This window comes from Oryza sativa, chromosome 10 (genome assembly GCF_034140825.1).
Source record: "Oryza sativa Japonica Group chromosome 10, ASM3414082v1".
Classification (NCBI taxonomy): Eukaryota; Viridiplantae; Streptophyta; class Magnoliopsida; order Poales; family Poaceae; genus Oryza; species Oryza sativa.
In genome coordinates, this window is record NC_089044.1 from 13,839,570 (window position 1) to 13,858,496 (window position 18,927).

Here is an 18,927-nt window from a genome sequence, read left to right on the forward strand (position 1 = left end):
AACCTTGAGTGCTATTGGTGGTTGTACTCTGCGAAAATTCTGGCTAACTCTCAAGCAAGTGCTTAACACTATTGATGCCCTAAGCATATATTCCAATGACCACAGTTTGATCACATCCATATATTCTGTTGGCCACCACTGCCATCATCACATCTTGAGAATCAAACACTCCCTCTCTGTGTTTGCACATTGACCTAGCTCACTTATGGTTCTAGCCTGTGAACCATGAAATTTGTCATGCCAAATAATAGATTTTTAGTTGGATGGCAATAATCTGCTTCTTACAGCAAATATCATATCTTTCTTATAGTATTTAGAGCTGATTATCTTTTAGAGGCTTCGATATTATTGCCATTAAAACACCAATTAGTTTGCTTTGATATTATTGCCATTAAATTCCAAAAGTAAAATTTGGACGATAAAAATATCCCCTAGAAGTCAAACTTACATTTCCACACTCCACCTTACAAACTGAACTTCATAAAAATCCCCTCCAAGTTAAACTTTATTGTCTACTCCCTCTGTCCCAAAAAAACTCAACCTAATATGGGATGAGACATAATCTAGTATAATGAATCTAGATAAAAGTCTAACCAGATTCGTTGTACTAGATTATGTCCCATCCTATACTGAATTAAGTTTTTTTTTGACGGAGGAAGTAGGCCTCTGCTGCGCTATGCCTTCCTCGCCAAGGCAGTGTTTGGTTGCCTCCTTGGAGCCTTCCATAGTTGTAGTGTAAGGGCACCTTTGAGGCACAGCAATTTTGTAGGATTTTCACATGAACAGTTCAATTTTCGTGAAATTCCTGCAAAAATCCTCTGTTTCCATGGAGGAAGTGTTTGATCTCTGTTTCTACCATCGTTTGAGTAGTGTTCCAGTTCTCAATTGAACCAAGTGCACTTCTCTCTAGTCTCCACTTGTTTGGTCCATTTTGGGGCAACATTAGAGGTTGCCTGTGTGGAGATGGCATCAGTGTCACACTAGTTAGTTTTGTTATAGGGAACATCCTGTTTAGCTTTTGGTGATCTTCCTTAATTTTCTTAATTTGCTTGTGTTAGAAAGGCTATATTTGACTGAAATATATATTATACACACATATGCTTGATGTATGGGTGCATCAGACATCACTCAGCAACTAACCACTAATCACAAGTGAGTATATATCACTGAAACAAGGATAGTGAAAGCTCTTGAAGAAACAAGAGAGAAATGGGAAATTTATTCATTATTAACCCTGGTGGCCCTTCTTGATCATATCTTGAATTCAATGTCCATAATCCTGGGCCTTCTTTTGATCTCCATTTTGGGGCAATAATTAATAATCCTAGGCAGCTTTCTTGCTTCTTCACCAGCTCTTGACACCCTTCGTTAGGAAATTGAATGCTCGGAGAAGCGGCTTCGGCTCATTCATAAAACTTGGAGGATCATCAACTGGAGGTTGATGAATGCTATGGAGATCGGAAGGATGACGAGGAACAGGGATAGTAGGTTTTCCTGGCTTGAACCACAGGTTGCCCATTAATTACTAATAGATCAACGATACTAGTATACAGATGATATATGCCTATGGCTGTGTTTAGATGGTGGAAAAGTTAGGAAGTTGGGAGAAAGTTGATAGTTTGGAGAAAAAGTTAATAGTTTATGTGTGTAGGAAAGTTTTCGATGTGATGTGATGTGATGAAAAGTTGGGAATTTGGGTGACTAAACACGGCCTACATATGACCGGTATATTAGTGTTTGTGTTTTGTGTTCCTGTCTGTGGGAGGAGTGGTTCTAACCCACTTTAAATACTAATCAAAGGATCAAAATTATTCGGCGCAGAATAAATCTGTTCACATTGACTTGACTAGCGTACTAAGTTAAGTTAAGGTAATTTTACCATCCTTAAAAATATATCGAAAGATACCATATTTTATAATACAAGTATCTTGAGGTATTAATTTTTTATGTAAAATTTAGTTACCTCAAACTTTTTTGTTAATGACCGTAAAATTTCTCACAAACTAATATGACCGGCTGGTCGATCACTTTCTTGTAGGTAGGGGTGAAAATGGTATGGAAACTTTCTGGATTCCGGACCTATTTTCGAAAAAGAAATCTATCAGTCGGAATTTTTTGGAACGGGAAACGAATTCAGAAATATTTTCTCGGAAATGGAATCGAAAATGATAAGGGTATTTTCTGTCCGGAACTCGGAATCGGTCGGAAACTTTTCGAAAATTTTCTCGGAATTTCCAGAAATTTTGTGACTGAAATAGTTTGGATTCTTTTTTTAATCACTGAATAGTGAATAATATAGTATTTGGCTGTTATTTTTTAAAAAATATTTGTTATGCAAATCTAAAATTACATAAGAATATTTTTTTTTCTGTATTGGAATTTATCAACATCATTACTCTCTTAAATATAGATAATTTATCCATAGATTGTGTTTTGTTATATAATGTTGATACTTAACAATTGGACTTATATGATTGTATTTTATGATTGATTAGTAACCATTGAGACTTGAGAATTGGATTTATCAGTTTGAGGGGTTTTTTATTCCGATAAATTTTCGTTACCGTATTCTCGCCGATTCGTTTTCGCTCCGTTCTCGGTTTCGATAATATTCAATTCTGTTTTCATATCCGGGGTTTCCGATTCCGAAAAAGATATGAAAACGAAAACGATAAACATGTTTTCCATCCGTTTCCGTACCGTTTTCACCCCTACTTGTAGGTATAATTTTAATTCTTTCTTGATGATTATATATATGAGGTGAACTTTTGACTGCATGACCGTTAGTTTTAATGCAATCAATTGCATCTCCTTCGTCTAATTTGATGTTTAGGTTTGCTCGCTGTAATTTTTTTTTAATAACACGCAATAAGTATTTTTTCTTCTAATAGATAAGTCCATTTGATGTATATGAGCAATAAGTATTTGATGTATTTGCCCCCTCCGATCTCAAGCTGCATAGGCCTCGGCCAGCATACATGTATACGATCATGGATAAGTCCATTTGATCCCTAAACTCTTTGCTTTGTCGAAAACACATGAAGACACATCTCGACTCTAAAATTGGGTATTTGACACCATCTAACTTTCAATACTGGTAACACCCAAACTTATGGGCTTTCCTCGAAGAGGGAAATGCTACAGTTTCTGTCTTTTATCTCTCGAGTTCTAACTACTCTATGATTGAGAACTTCCTCTTCTGCTTCCGTTTCTGCCATAGTAGTGTCGGTGGCGACTGATACTGAGTAAGAGAAAGTAGGAATAGAAAGAAGAGGTGGATGCCGGAGATACGGGCCCGGGGGTATGTGAGGTAAAGAGGAGTCACCTTCCTGTCCAGCCACGTGGCACTGCAAGCTGGCCCCACTCACGCACCTCGTGGGTCGCGAAAGCGGCGGGGGAGGGGGGGGCCTCGGGGTGCGGCATCCCCCCCTCGGGCTCTCCCGCTGCTTCGCCCCGAGGCCCTCGCCCAGCTGCCGCGTGGTGGGGGGAGAGAGCGAGAGGGGGACCCAGGCTGGACAACCATAAATACGCGGCGCCCCAACTGTCCCTCACTATGTGTAATGCGGTGAGGGCAGACGTGCGGCACGCCTAACTGACCCCTATCAATCGGATGTGACCAGTCTGTGACTGGCCTGTTGCCGGTCACGTCCGATTGAACGGGCGGCCGTGCTCCCACGTCACCTTTGTATCCGGCGGAGTGGGGGTAAGTGTGACCCGTCACATCGGAGCATCACTCGAAGAAAGGCTGCCACAAGTCTTCACTTATTTATGAGCGAATGACAGGGCTGTCCCCCGTGTCAGGCGGGGGACGACGCCGGGTCCCACTCAAGGACCGGTTGCTGCATAGCTTTCGGGAGAAGGCATGGATCGAGACTCGGTCAAAGTGGAGTGGGGTCCCCCTCCCATTGGGGGGAGTAGGTAGAGGCGGCGCATGTGGTATCCCCTTGAGCTATAAAAGGAGGACCTTGCCCACCGAGATAAGGGGACGACTCTTAGAAAACCTGAACTCTAGGAGAAGGAAGGCGATAGCGCTCTCCGGAGTAGAGGAACCCTTGTAAAACTCATACATAATCCCAAACGCAGGAGTAGGGTGTTACGCTCCATAGCAGCCCGAACCTGTATAATCCGATTGTGCGCAAGCTAGCCGGCAGTTTCAGGGCGAACGCGTGATTCCCAAGAGGCGAGCTTCTGCCCCCGGCCGAACTCACGAAAGGGGGGTCTCACGACTCCCCGCTATCGAGGGTCTTCCCTCGACAGCTGGCGCGCCAGGTAGGGGGCAGTTGCGCGTTTCGAGAAGAAGTCGTTTTCTTCCGCCCCAAGTTTCTCTGGGCCCTAGACGATCATGGTCGAGGTCCTGGAGGTGGAGGAGGCGGTGGCGTTTACCCCCACCCCGTCCGGGAGTGGGGATTCCGGCGAAAGCCGTGGCCCTCGTCACCACCGCCGTGATTCTCCAACTCCTCCGCGCCGCGAACCCTCGCGGAGGGAGGATCCCACCCGTTCGGGTGGTTCGGCCCTTTCCCCGCCCCCTAGCGGAGGGAGGCCACGACGCGTCGGGGCACGGCGCCGTCTCGTTTACAGCGACGGCAGTTCGCCCCAAGGCGCGCTTCAGGCGGCGGGCGCCCTTCTGCGGCATCCCCCCGTAAACCCGGAGCCAGAGACTCCCGTTTAGCGCTGGTTGGATGACGTGGCCAACTTGGTCACCGCTGCCCAGCGGCATTTGGCCACGGGTGGCCGATCCGCCGCCACTGGTACGTCGCGTACCCCGGTTACCCTCTCCTCGTCAGCAAGGAGGAGGGCTCGTCGGTCGGCCACGACCTCAAGGCGGTCCACAGCTCCAACATCGTTGGGGGCCTCGGGAAGCCGGAGGCGTCATGACGATCTCTACGAGGAGCAGGACGCTCGGATCAACATTGAGCGATGCCGGGATGAGCGCCGAGCTGCCCGCATGGGGGAAGGCGCCTCCTCATCTGGAGTGCCACGCTCCTCCTCACGAGGCGGCCCTCCCCCCACGCTCACCCCTGGGGGGACAGGTTGTAGGGCCTTCGTGGCGAGTCTTCGGAATGTCCGGTGGCCCCCGAAGTTTCGCCCCAACCTCATGGAGAAGTATGATGGTAGCATCAATCCCTCGGAGTTCCTCCAGATCTACACCACGATTATCGTGGCGGCAGGGGGAGACGACCGGGTTATGGTGAATTACTTTCCCATGGCTCTCAAGGGTCAGGCGCGTGGCTGGTTGATGACCCAGCCCCCCGACTCCATTCACTCCTAGGAGGATCTGTGCCAGCAGTTCGTTACGAACTTCCAGGGCACATATCCCCGCCTGGGAGAAGAGGTAGACCTACACGCTGTACGGCGGAAGGACGACGAGTCCCTCCGCTCGTACATGCAACGCTTCTGTCAAGTGCGCAATACTATTTCGTGCATTCCGGCCCACGCGGTTGTGTATGCATTTCGGAACGGCGTGTGGCACAATCACATGCTGGAGAAGATCGCCTCCAAGGAGCCCAAGACCACCGCTGAGCTCTTTGAGCTGGCGGACAAGGTGGCCCGGAAGGAGGAGGCGTGGGCCTAGAACTCTCCCGACACCGGTGCAGCGGCCGCGGCTACCCCCGAGTCTGCCCCCCGCTCTAAGCGGTGAGATAGGAGAGGCAAAAGTAAACCGGCCCGCTCCAATGACGAGGGCCATGTCCTTGCGGCAGATGGGCCCGCACTGGCCCCGCGCAAAGGAAAGGCCACCGGCGATAAGCCGAGCTCCACCGCTCCCTCCGGCGAGGGCCGGTCGGCAGACAAGTGGTGCTCGGTGCACAATAGTTACCGCCACAGTCTCGCCGACTGCCGCTCAGTCAAAAATTTGGCCGAGCGGTTCCGAAAGGCCGATGAGAATAAGCGGCAGGGTCGACGGGAGAGCAAAGCTCCCGCGACCTCAACCGGTGACCGGCGAGAGGAGGCCAAGAACAAGGCCCCCGCCGATGATGGCGGTGACAGTGAGGATCTGGATTTCCAGATACCTCAGGGGACCGTCGCCACGCTCGATGGGGGGGGGGGGGGGGGCTTGCGCTCACACCTCTCGTCGGGGCTTCAAGGTCATGAGGCGAGAGCTTCTGGCCGCTGTTCCCACGCACGAGGCGGCCCGGAAGGCGCGCTGGTTAGAGGTGAAGCTCACTTTCGACCAGAGCGACCATCCGACGGTGCTCTCTCGGGGAGGGAAGTTGGCCCTGGTGGTCTCCCCGACCATCCACAACGTTAAGATGAAGCGTGTGCTGGTGGACGGGGGGGACAGTCTGAGCATCATCTCCCCGGCATCCTTTGATGCGCTCAAGGCCCCGGGGATGAAGCTCCAGCCGTCGCTGTCGATCATCGGCGTGACTCCGGGACACATGTGGCCGCTTGGCCACGTCGAGCTCCCGGTAACCTTCGGTGATTCCACCAACTTTCGCACCGAGCGGATCGACTTCGATGTGGCGGACCTCAATCTGCCCTACAACGTGGTTCTGGGCAGACCCGCGTTGGTGAAGTTCATGGCTGCTACCCACTATGCCTACCTCCAGATGAAGATGCCGGGTCTTGCTGGTCCCATCACCGTCTTTGGTGATGTCAAAGTCGCCCTTGCCTATGCGGAGCAGCGCGCCGACAACCTGGCGGTGGCCACGGAGCCGCAGGCCCCAGAGGCCTCCGCGTCCCGCGCCTCAAAGAAGCGCCTCGCCTCGGCTGACGAGGTGCCCGTCAAGGAGATCCCCCTTGGCGACGATCCGTCCAAGACCGCCAAGATTGGTGGAACCTTGGACGCCAAATAGGAAAGCGCGCTCGTCTCCTTCCTGCGGGCGAATTCTGACGTCTTCGCGTGGAAGCCGTCGGACATGCCCGGGGTCCCCAGGGAGGTGATCGAGCACCGTCTTGCCGTACGACCAGATGCGTGACCCGTCCGGCAAAAAGTGTGGCGTCAAGCCCCGGAGCGACATGCCTTCATCAGGGAGGAAGTGGCACGGCTCCTGGAGGCTGATTTCATCCGCAAGGTGATCCATCCGGAGTGGCTGGCGAACCCGGTGGTCGTCCTGAAGGCCAACGGCAAGCTGCGGATGTGCATCGACTACACAGACCTCAACAAGGCATGCCCTAAAGATCCCTTCCCTCTACCACACATAGATCAGATAGTCGACTCCACTGCGGGGTGCGACCTTTTGTGTTTTCTAGATGCATACTCTGGGTACCACCAGATTCGCATGGCTAGGGAAGATGAGGAAAAAACTGCCTTCATTACTCCTGTGGGCACCTTTTGTTATACAACTATGCCTTTTGGGTTGAAAAATGCATGCCCTACTTTTCAGCGCATGACTCGTATTACTTTGAGTAATCAGATAGGGCGCAATGTAGAGGCGTATGTTGATGACCTGGTGGTAAAGATGCGCCACCAGGACACGTTGCTGCAGGACCTGGCCGAAACTTTCAATAGTCTCAGGTCCACACGCGTAAGGCTGAACCCCGATAAGTGTGTGTTCGGTGTGCCGGCGGGCAAACTTCTCGGTTTTCTAGTCTCTTCCCGAGGCGTAGAAGCAAATCCCGAGAAAATGCGCGCGATAGAGAGGATGCGCCCCCCAGCAAGCTTAGTGATGTGTAGTGCGTCACTGGATGCATGGCCGCCCTGAGTCGATTCATATCAAGGCTGGGTGAGTGGGCGCTGCACCTATTCAAGCTCCTCAAGCGCTCTGGGCCGTTTGTATGGACGGAGGAAGCTGAGCAAGCTCTCAATGAGCTGAAAGCTTACCTCACTTCCCCCTATCTTGGTGGCCCCGGGGCCAGAGGAACCATTACTACTCTACTTGGCCGCGACCCCCTATGTGGTGAGTGCCGCCCTAGTAGTTGAGCGCGAGGAAAGCGAACGAGAGGCCCCTTTGGCTCGCGATGGCCCCTCGTCCCCCGAAGGCCTAGTGCCCAAAGCACCCAGCCCCCGGGAGGACCCCGAGGCCCCCGAGGGAAGAGGGGAGGCTTTGGTAAGTGGCCCTGAGGCCTACGATCCCGAAGTGACCCGGGATCCCCCCGGGGCTCCCGAGCAGGGGCGCCCCGGGTCATCTGCCCCTGACAACACGAACCGGCCCTGCCGAAAGGTGCAGCGGCCCGTCCACTTCGAGATGCGAAAACCCGGTACCCATAGGCCCAGAAAATGCTTTATGCTGTTTTAATGGCCTCAAGGAAGTTGCGCCACTATTTCCAGGCGCATCGGGTTTCCGTAGTGATATCGTATCCTCTCGGCCAAATTTTGCACAACCGAGAGGGCACTGGACGGGTTGTAAAATGGGCCATCGAGCTAGCTGAGTTCGATCTGTACTTCGAACCACGGCACGCGATCAAAAGTCAAGTCCTGGCTGACTTCATCGTGGAGTGGACCCAGTGGATGAACCTGTTTCGTCCAATGTCCCTCTCCCCCGGGAGAGGAAGAGGACCCAAACGCTGACATTCGTGGCGGGCACTGGATTATGCATTTTGACGGCTCCCTCAACCTTCAAGGTGCAGGTGCCGGACTCACGCTGACGTCGCCAAGCGGAGACGTCCTCAAATACGTCGTCTGATTCAATTTCCGAGCCACGAACAATATGGCAGAATATGAAGGACTCCTCGCGGGATTGAGGGCGGCAGCCGGAATGGGCATCCACCGTCTCCTGGTCCTAGGTGACTCCCAGCTGGTCGTAAATCAAGTATCCAAAGAGTACCAGTGCACCGACCCACAAATGGATGCATATGTCCGCGAAGTGCGGCGCATGGAACGCCACTTCGACGGACTCAAGCTCCGGCACGTGCCCCAACGCGACAACACAGTCGCTGACGAGTTGTCGCGTGTTGCGTCGGCACGAGCCCCACTCCCCCTGGGGACTTTCGAGGAAAGACTCGCGCAACCATCGGCGCGACCGAACCCCTTGAGGGACCCCAACGACACGCCTTCCGTCCCGACCCCCGGCGACCCGCACCCCTCAGGGCCCGAGGGGGTCGACCCCGACCCCCCTCGTTAGGTCGTGTGGATGACCGACATCCGGGCATATCTCGACGGCAATACTCTCCCTGAGCATCGCGCAGAAGTTGAGAAGTTCGCGCGCATCTCTAAGTGGTACGTCCTCGTAGAAGGGACCCTCTACCGGCGTGCCGCCAACGGGATACTCTTGAAGTGTATTTCTCGGGAGCAGGCATCGAGCTCATAGCCGACACCCATTAGGGTGAGTGCGGGGCCCATTCGGCCTCACGATCTTTGGTCGGAAAAGCCTTCCAGCAAGGCTTTTATTGGCCAACTGCATTACAAGATGCCCAGGAATGGGTCCGGCGGTGCAAGACATGCCAGTTCCATGCCAAACAGACCCACCAGCCGACCCAAGCCTTGCAGGTCATCCCACTCTCTTGGCCTTTTGCGGTCTGGGGGCTAGACATCCTTGGATCATTCAAGGCGGCTCGAGGCGGGTATCAGCACTTGTACGTCGCCATCGACAAGTTCACCAAGTGGCCCGAAGCTTACCCGGTCGTCAAAATCGACAAGCATTCTGCCCTCAAGTTCATCAGGGGCATCACGTCTCGATTCGGAGTGCCCAACCGCATCATTACAGACAACGGCACCTAGTTCACCAGTGAGCTGTTTGCCGATTACTGCGACGACATGGGCATCAAATTGTGCTTTGCCTCGCCCGCCCACCCTAAGAGTAACGGCCAAGTCGAGCGAGCCAACGCCAAAATCCTCAAAGGCCTCAAGACCAAGACGTACAACGTCCTAAAGAAGCACGGGGATTCATGGCTCGAGGAGTTGCCCGCCGTGTTGTGGGCAAATCAGACTACTCCAAGCCACGCCACAGGGGAAACGTGTCGCGTCCCAAAACGACTCTAAAATACATCCTCAAAATTATGCATAGAATAAGTAAAATCCATGTGAAAGCCTCCAACAATTAAAATGTGCAAAGTTAAAAGTCAAATAAGGCTTGGAGGATTTTTGTATATTTCCTAAAAGCCTAAAATGCGTAAATAAATTTTAGTGGAATTTTCAGAGCACAAATAATAATTATTAAGAAATAAACAAAGTTAGAAAGGTTTTATAAAAAGAAAAAAAAACCCTAAAAAGTCCTTTTTCCCCCTTCCCCTCTTGGGCCGGCTCGGCCCACCTCCCTCCCTCTCTCTCCTCTCCCCCGTGGCCCAATCGGCCTCCTCCCCGCGCGCGTGCCGCTGACGGACGGGCCCGCCCGCCACCCTCGCTGACGGGTGGGGCCCACCCGTCATCCCCTACCTCCCGCCGCTCCCGCCGCCTCGCCCGTGCCCTAGCGCCGCCGCCGCCGCGAATCCCGCCGCCTCCCGCCGTCCCCGCGCGCAATAAAGAGGGGGAAATCATTCCCCGTGATTCCCTCTCCCTTTCCCCCCATTTTTCCCTCTCTCTCTCTCGCGTTCAAACGGGCGGATTTGCCCCCGCAAATCTCGCCGGCGCCATTGATGGAGCCCGAGAGCGCCGCGCCGGTTTCCTTCTCCCCCGGCCGCCCTCTCTCACTCCCAACACTATATAAACGCTCCCCGTGCCTCCCTCCACCGTTTCCGCCACTCGCCGCTCTCTCTCTCCGCCGGAATCGAGCTCGCGCCATCGCTCTCTCTCTCCGCCGTCACCGCCGAGCTCCGGTCCGCCGCCGTCGTCGCCTCGGACCTTCTCCCGCCTCGGCGTCGCCTCCTTCGGCTCCGCCGCGTCCTCGCCGACCTCGTCCACCCCTCCGTTTCGCCCGCCGACCGCCGGAACGCCGCCGTCCCCGTCGACCCGTGCCGCGCCGCCGCCTTCTTCTGCTCCGGTCGCCGTTCCCGTCGTCGTCGTCGACCCGGGGTGAGCCGTGGACCGCCCATTTCGTTTCCCCCTTCCCTCCCCTCTCTCGGCCGCCGCTCCGCCGTGCCTATGGCCGCCGCCGGCGACCATAGGGGCGCGGGCGCGTCGCCTCCCGTCGGCTGTGCCGGCGAGGCCGCCTTCGGGCGCGCCCCGCGGCTGCCATGTGGGGCCCGGCCGTCAGCCGCCTGCGCCCTCAGGTGCGGCTGACGCGTGGGACCCACGGCGCCGGCCGGCGTAAGCCGCGTGCTCCCGGTCCACCGTGGACCGAGAGGCTGCCGCGTGGGCCCCACTCCCATGGACCCGGTCCGTGCGCTCCTCTCTCCCGGCTGACGCAATAAATATGTTTTTAAATTAAAATTTAAATGAAGAAATTCGTAAATATCCATTTAAAGAGCATATAAACTTCAAATGGCCATAACTTGGCCATTTAAACTCGGAATTGGACCGTTAAAGTCTCTAATTTTTCCTTAAGAAGCCAAGAACCCATTTTTGTGCTTTGTTTCTGCTTGTTATATGGAGTTTAGTAGAGTAAAAGCCGTTTCTTTTCCGTTGGTCGTGTAGACGCTGCAGCTTCGGAAGATCCGCTCTTCGTGGAGGTTGAAGCCGACGTTTGGGAAAGCGAGCAAGGCAAGTCACATCATCTTTGAACATATTGAATCCCAGTTTGTAAAATTATGTTGATTTAACTTATTGCATTATCGCTTTATTTAAATTCCCGCGTTATCACCGTTTTATTTAGCCATGCCTATTTACCTTTGTTATGACCTTATTATTATTGTTATTGTTATTATTTCCTTGTTCACCCTAGAATAAACAAAACCCCAACTAGTGGACACTCTACTCATGGTATCACTAGTATGATTTTAGGTAGATGCTTCGCTTTTAATTAGGTAACATTAGGTGGGTTTTTTTCAACTCTAGACTTTGGGAATATTCATATCACCTGGACACCATGGAATGGTTTGGTTATTGTGGAATTGGCTTCACACCGCTCCTTCTATTCAAAATCCCCAAAAATGGTTTTAGGCTGGGCTAGGGGTGCATGGTTTTGATAGTAGCACCTCGGCCATATAAGGACCGGTCTTCGGGCCTCTGTTGCAAAGCACTACCGTACTTCCACATGTCTAGTGGGTAAGGCTTAGTTTGTGGCTCAGTCTAGTTATAAACAAAAGTTCACGGATGGAGATGGAAGAAGTCGGGGGTCGATGGACATCTCTAGGACAAATGAAGGCTACATGAGCTGCGGCCCGGTAGTCGAGATGTCATGGCACAGGGCCGGTGTCCTGCTGCTAGGGGCTCAGTCCTGCCTGCCTGTCCCGGGTGTTCCGGCCGTAGGTGGGATTGGGTCGGTACTCTTGTCTATGGCTAGGATGGGTTGGAAACTATGTCACGTCTTTCGTCTGTATACCGTGGTGGTATGTGGCACGTGGTTACACGTGAGGAAGATGTGTCTTGTGGGTAAAGATGTACACCTCTGATCAGAGTATAATCTATTCGAATAGCCGCGCCCTCGGTTATGGGCAAGCCGAGCAATGTACCCAAGTTAGTGTTTTAATTCTTAAAACCTGCTTAACAACTAAAATGTGGAATGGTTGGCCTGGGTTGGCTTGGGACGAGCTGGGACCCAGGGTCGGGTTGCCAGTTCGGTCTGAATCATCGTAGGCCTTGGGTTAAGGCAGGTTCGTGTAGGTTCACGGCCTTGATAAATAATATTGTATAGTACTAGAATCGTGTTTGCAAAATAGCCCTGAGCAACTAATGTCTTTAAATGCTGTTTACTGCAACCCTAACCCTTTATAGTATAACTCCTTTGTACTCCCTTGCATTTATTCTGCACTTGTGGGTGTGTCTTGTTGAGTACGGTGGTTGTACTCAGTCTTGCTCAATTTTTCCCAAACCCAGAAGAGGAGTTCCTGGAGGATGAAGGCTTTGGTGTCTAGCTCGTGCCTGCCGTCAAGTGCCTGTGGTCGTCGCCCTAGTCTTCCGCTGTTTCTCGTTTATCTTTGTGTGTGCTGGGCCTTCGCTGCCCATGTAATAAATTAACTATTTACGCTTCCGCTTGTTAAACTCTGAATTGTATCAACTTTTGGTGTACCTTGCCTCCTGGGACAAGGATTAATGCACGCACGTAAGGAACGCCCGTTGGGTTATTTCCGGTCGTGACAAGTTGGTATCAGAACCCCCTTGACCCTAGGACGAGCCGTAGATCCCAAGCCTTAGCAGTATTTTCGAAATAAAAATCCTCTGTTATTTGTGAAAACCCTCTAGTCTTTCTCTGTCTTGCTGCTTCATTTATCGCCAAAATCTGACCTTTTTAAATGTTGCTTTTCTTTTTGTTTTTGTTGGTAGATGGCCGGCAGCGTCACCCGTCGTGGTTTGGACATGATTGGTTTCGTCTTGGAGCTGCGGGGCATGTGCGTTGTCCTGGGGTATCCACATGGAGTGGACTACCAGGGCAGGCCGCTTCCGGAGCAGGAGGGTGACGATGCAGAGCCCCACGCTGCTTGGGAGGTCACTGCAGTGATCCTCGCTGGCTCTCCCGAGCGGACTTCGCTGGCAGTCACCGCGGGTGGAGATTCTTTCCCCGCCGCTTGCCAGAGCGCCGCTCTCCTCGCCATCGGCACTCTTCACCAGCGCTACCCGGACGAGTTGCAGCACTCGCCCTACCGCTACCACCCTCGCCGTGGAGGAGCCCGCGACTACGCCACCTTCCGGGATGCTAGCTCGGAGGATGACGCTACCATCATGCACCTGGCGCGCATGGTGGAGGCGTACGACGCGGCTCGTATCGACTTCCATCAGATGGTGCACCCTGGGATGGTCGAGAACAACATGAAGATCCTGGAGCTGTGTCAAGAGAACCTGCAGCTCAAGAAGGACCTAGACGCGGTGGAGGCGCAGCTGCATCAGCTCAAGATCGCCCAGGGAGAGGTCTGCCGCCCCAAGCGTCGCCGCGTCTGCCGCAGCCAGAAGATCACCGCCCGCAAGAGCACCTCTAGGCCCGAGCTTTTTCGTCAGTCCCTGGCGTGGACTTGCTTCGTCGAGACCCCTCGTGCCGAGCCCGCGCCCATGGTTCCCCAGGAGGAGGAAGCCTCCGGCGTTGGTAGCACGGAGGATGCGCTATTGCTCACCTTCCGTCCTGGCCCGTCGCAGCGGTAGACGAGCAGTTAGTAGGCTTGCGCGTGTGTTCTTTCTCGTTTGTCTTCTTGTTGGAGTCGTGTGGGGCATGGTTATGCCGGTGTGTGGTATAACTGTGTCGGAGCCTGTCTTTATTTTATTTGCCTAAGCAACTTGAACTTTAATGAACCAATTTAATAGCAGTAATAAATTCAAGAATTATGGTAGTCGTGGATGGTTAGCTTTAATTGTCAGCTCTCTCTGTTTGCTGGTTCTGTGTGGGGTTTTCAGATGGTGACGACCAGGAGAAGTGCTGCCACCGGTGATGGCAACCAACCTGAAGGCAGCAACCACCACAACCAGGGCAGCCCACCTCCACCTCCTCCTCCGCCTCCACCACCACCACCAGACACCAACGCCATTCTCACCCAAATCCTCGCCCAGCAGGCCAACATGATGACTGCTTTCCTCCACCACCTCCAAAATCCGCCACAACATAATGCTCCACCACCACCTCCCCAACACTCTAAACTCGCCGAGTTCCTCCGCATCCGCCCACCTACCTTCTCTAGCTCCAACAACCCCGTGGATGCATTGGATTGGTTGCATGCCGTGGGGAAAAAGCTAGACACTGTGCAGTGCAGCGATGAGGAGAAAGTCATCTTCGCCGCCCACCAGCTGCAGGGGCCCGCATCTCTATGGTGGGACCATTTCCAGGCTACGCAGCCCGAGGGGCAACCTATTACTTGGGCCCGTTTCACCGCCGCTTTCCGGAGAACCCATGTGCCCGCCGGAGTCATGGCCCTTAAGAAAAGGGAATTCCGGGAGTTGAAGCAAGGCAACCGCTCCGTGACGGAGTATTTGCATGAGTTCAACAACCTGGCCCGTTACGCCCCGGAGGATGTGCGGGAAGATGAGGAGAAGCAAGAGAAGTTCTTGGCAGGAATGGACCCTGAGCTGTCCGTCCGTCTAGTCTCCGGGGACTATCCGGATTTCCAACGTCTGGTAGACAAGAGCATCCGCTTGGAAGCCAAGCACAAGGAACTGGAGTCGCACAAGCGCCGCTTGGCGAATTTCCGCAATCAACAGGGTGCTAACCAAAGGGTCCGCTACACCAATCCCTATCCAGGGGGATCCTCCTCGCAGCAGCAACAACAGCAGCAGCAACCTCGCTCCGCGCCTCGACCTCAATTCGTGGTGCGCGTCCCACAGCCGCAGCAGCAGCAGAATCAACAAGGGACTCGTGCGCCCCGTCCTCCTACGCCAACTGTGCAGCCTGGTCAAGGCCGCAGGGACGCTCAAGGTCCACAGCGTCTGTGCTTCAACTGCTTCGAGCCCGGGCACTTTGCGGATAAATGCCCAAAGCCGAGGCGTCAGCAAGGCCAAGCGCCTCCCCGCTCTAACAACGGTGGGAAGGATGTCATTCGGGGTCGGGTGAACCACGTGACGGCCGAGGACGTGCTGACAACTCCAGACGTCATCGTTGGTACGTTCCTCATTCATTCCATCCCTGCTACCATTCTGTTCGACTCTGGAGCTTCCCACTCGTTTATATCTGTGCCATTCGTGGGGAGAAATCAGTTGGGGGTAGAAAGGCTTAGGAATCCTCTGCTCATCACCACCCCTGGAGGGGTTATGACAGCAAAGTATTATAGCCCTGCCGTTCCCATAGAAATTCAGGGGATTCCTTTTCCCTCGGATCTGATTCTGCTAGACTCCAAGAACTTGGATGTGATCCTTGGGATGAATTGGTTGGCTCAATTCCAAGGAGTAGTGGATTGTGCGAGACGCACTGTCACTCTGTACCGAGGGCCGGAACAACCAGTTGTTTTCTTTGCACCCCCAACCTCTGTCAGTAGTTCCGAACTTCATCAGATAGGACTGTCAGAAATCCCCATCGTCAGAGAGTTCGGAGACGTGTTTCCGGAAGAACTACCCGGTATGCCGCCCAAACGAGAGATTGAGTTCCGGATAGATCTTGCTCCAGGAACCACTCCTCTGTACAAGCGACCCTACCGTATGGCAGCAAATGAACTGGCCGAAGTCAAGAAACAGTTGGAAGAGTTGAAAGAAAAGGGGTATATACGTCCGAGTACTTCCCCCTGGGGTGCTCCTGTGATTTTTGTGGAGAAGAAAGACAAGACGAAGAGGATGTGCGTTGACTACAGAGCTCTCAATGAAGTCACCATCAAAAACAAGTACCCTCTTCCCCGGATCGATGATCTGTTCGATCAGCTTAAAGGTGCCACTGTATTCTCCAAGATCGATCTTCGTTCCGGATATCACCAATTACGTATTCGTGATGAAGATATTCCGAAGACCGCATTCACCACGCGATATGGACTGTATGAATTCACAGTGATGTCGTTCGGTTTAACCAATGCACCTGCCTTTTTCATGAACTTAATGAACAAAGTGTTCATGGAATACTTGGATAAGTTTGTTGTGGTTTTCATTGATGACATTCTGATATACTCACAATCCGAGGAAGACCATCAGCACCATCTCCGTCTGGTATTGGGAAAGTTGCGGGAACATCAATTGTATGCCAAACTTAGCAAGTGTGAGTTCTGGTTGTCCGAAGTCAAATTCTTAGGGCATGTGATATCTGCTAAAGGAGTTGCTGTGGACCCCGAAAACAGTGACCGCCGTCACTGATTGGAAGCAACCCAAGACAGTCACTCAAGTCCGCAGTTTCTTAGGTTTGGCAGGATACTACCGGAGGTTCATCGAGGACTTCTCCAAAATCGCTCGACCCATGACACAGTTGTTGAAGAAAGAAGAGAAATTTGTGTGGAGCCCGCAATGCGAGAAGGTGTTCAAAACTCTCAAAGAAAAGCTGGTTGCCTCGCCAGTGTTAATCTTGCCGGATACTCGCAAGGATTTCATGGTGTATTGTGACGCTTCGCGCCAAGGATTGGGGTGCGTGCTCAAGCAGGATGGTCATGTGGTGGCCTATGCCTCACGCCAGCTACGGCCTCATGAAGGCAACTACCCTACCCATGATTTGGAGTTAGCTGCGGTGGTTCATGCTCTAAAAATCTGGCGGCACTATCTCATTGGGAATCGCTGTGAAATATATACTGATCATAAGAGTTTGAAATACATCTTCACTCAGTCGGACCTGAATCTTCGGCAAAGGAGATGGTTAGAACTCATCAAGGATTATGATGTGGGAATTCACTATCATCCTGGTAAGGCCAACATGGTCGCCGACGCTCTAAGTCGAAAAAGCCATTGCAACACTCTTAACGTCCGTGGCATTCCACCCGAACTTAGTCAACAGATGGAAGCCCTGAACCTAAGCATAGTTGGTCGCGGATTCTTGGCTGCGTTGGAAGCCAAGCCTACCTTGCTCGATCAAATCTGCGAGGCTCAGAAGAACGATCCGGACATGCATGGACTCCTCAAGAATATGAAACAGGGTAAAGCCGCTGGTTTCACAGAGGATGAACACGGAACCCTATGGAACGGAAATCGAGTATGCGTTCCAGATAACAGAGAACTTAAACAGCTGATACTTCAGGAAGCCCACGAAAGTCCTTATTCCATCCACCCTGGCAGTACGAAGATGTACTTAGACTTGATGGAGAAATACTGGTGGGTTAGTATGAAGCGGGAAATTGCAGAGTTCGTGGCCCTTTGTGATGTGTGCCAGCGTGTCAAGGCAGAGCACCAACGACCGGCCGGACTTCTCCAACCTCTCCAAGTACCTGAATGGAAATGGGATGAAATTGGGATGGATTTCATCACCGGACTTCCAAAGACTCAAGGTGGATATGATTCTATATGGGTAGTGGTGGATCGATTAACCAAGGTAGCTCGATTCATTCCTGTGAAGACCAGCTATGGAGGGAACAAACTAGCCGAGCTCTACTTCGCTAGGATCGTGAGTCTCCATGGCGTTCCCAAGAAAATCGTATCTGATAGGGGAAGCCAATTCACCTCTCACTTTTGGAAGAAGCTCCAAGAAGAGCTGGGTACCCGATTAAACTTCAGCACCGCATACCACCCGCAGACTGATGGGCAGACCGAGCGTCTAAATCAGATCCTAGAAGATATGCTTCGCGCATGTGTCCTGGATTTCGGGAAGACCTGGGATAAGAGTCTCCCCTATGCCGAGTTCTCCTACAATAACAGCTATCAAGCCAGCATACAAATGGCACCTTATGAAGCGTTGTATGGGCGCAAATGCCGGACACCGCTCTTGTGGGATCAAGTTGGGGAAAGCCAAGTGTTCGGGACTGATATCCTGAGAGAAGCTGAAGCTAAAGTCAGAACCATTCGGGATAATCTAAAGGTGGCACAGTCCCGGCAGAAAAGTTATGCAGATAACCGTCGCCGTAACCTGGAATTCGCAGTGGACGATTTTGTGTATCTTCGGGTCACGCCATTGCGGGGTGTACACAGGTTTCAGACAAAAGGGAAGCTCGCACCTCGGTATGTGGGTCCTTTCCGTATCGTTGCCCGACACGGAGAAGTCGCTTACCAATTGGAGCTGCCCGCCTCCTTGGGCAACGTGCATGATGTGTTCCATGTGTCGCAACTCAAGAAATGCTTTCGAGTGCCATCCGAGCAGGCCGACTCAGAGCAAATTGAAGTTCGCGAAGACTTGACCTACGTGGAGAGGCCAGTGAAAATCCTGGACACCATGGAGCGCAGGACCAGGAACCGGATAATCCGTTTTTGCAAGGTCCAGTGGAGCAACCACGCCGAAGAAGAAGCTACCTGGGAGCGTGAAGACGAGCTGAAGGCAGCCCATCCTGATCTCTTCGCCAGTTCTTCCGAATCTCGGGGTTGAGATTCCGTTTAAGGGGGGGTAGGTTTGTCGCGTCCCAAAACGACTCTAAAATACATCATCAAAATTATGCATAGAATAAGTAAAATCCATGTGAAAGCCTCCAACAATTAAAATGTGCAAAGTTAAAAGTCAAATAAGGCTTGGAGGATTTTTGTATATTTCCTAAAAGCCTAAAATGCGT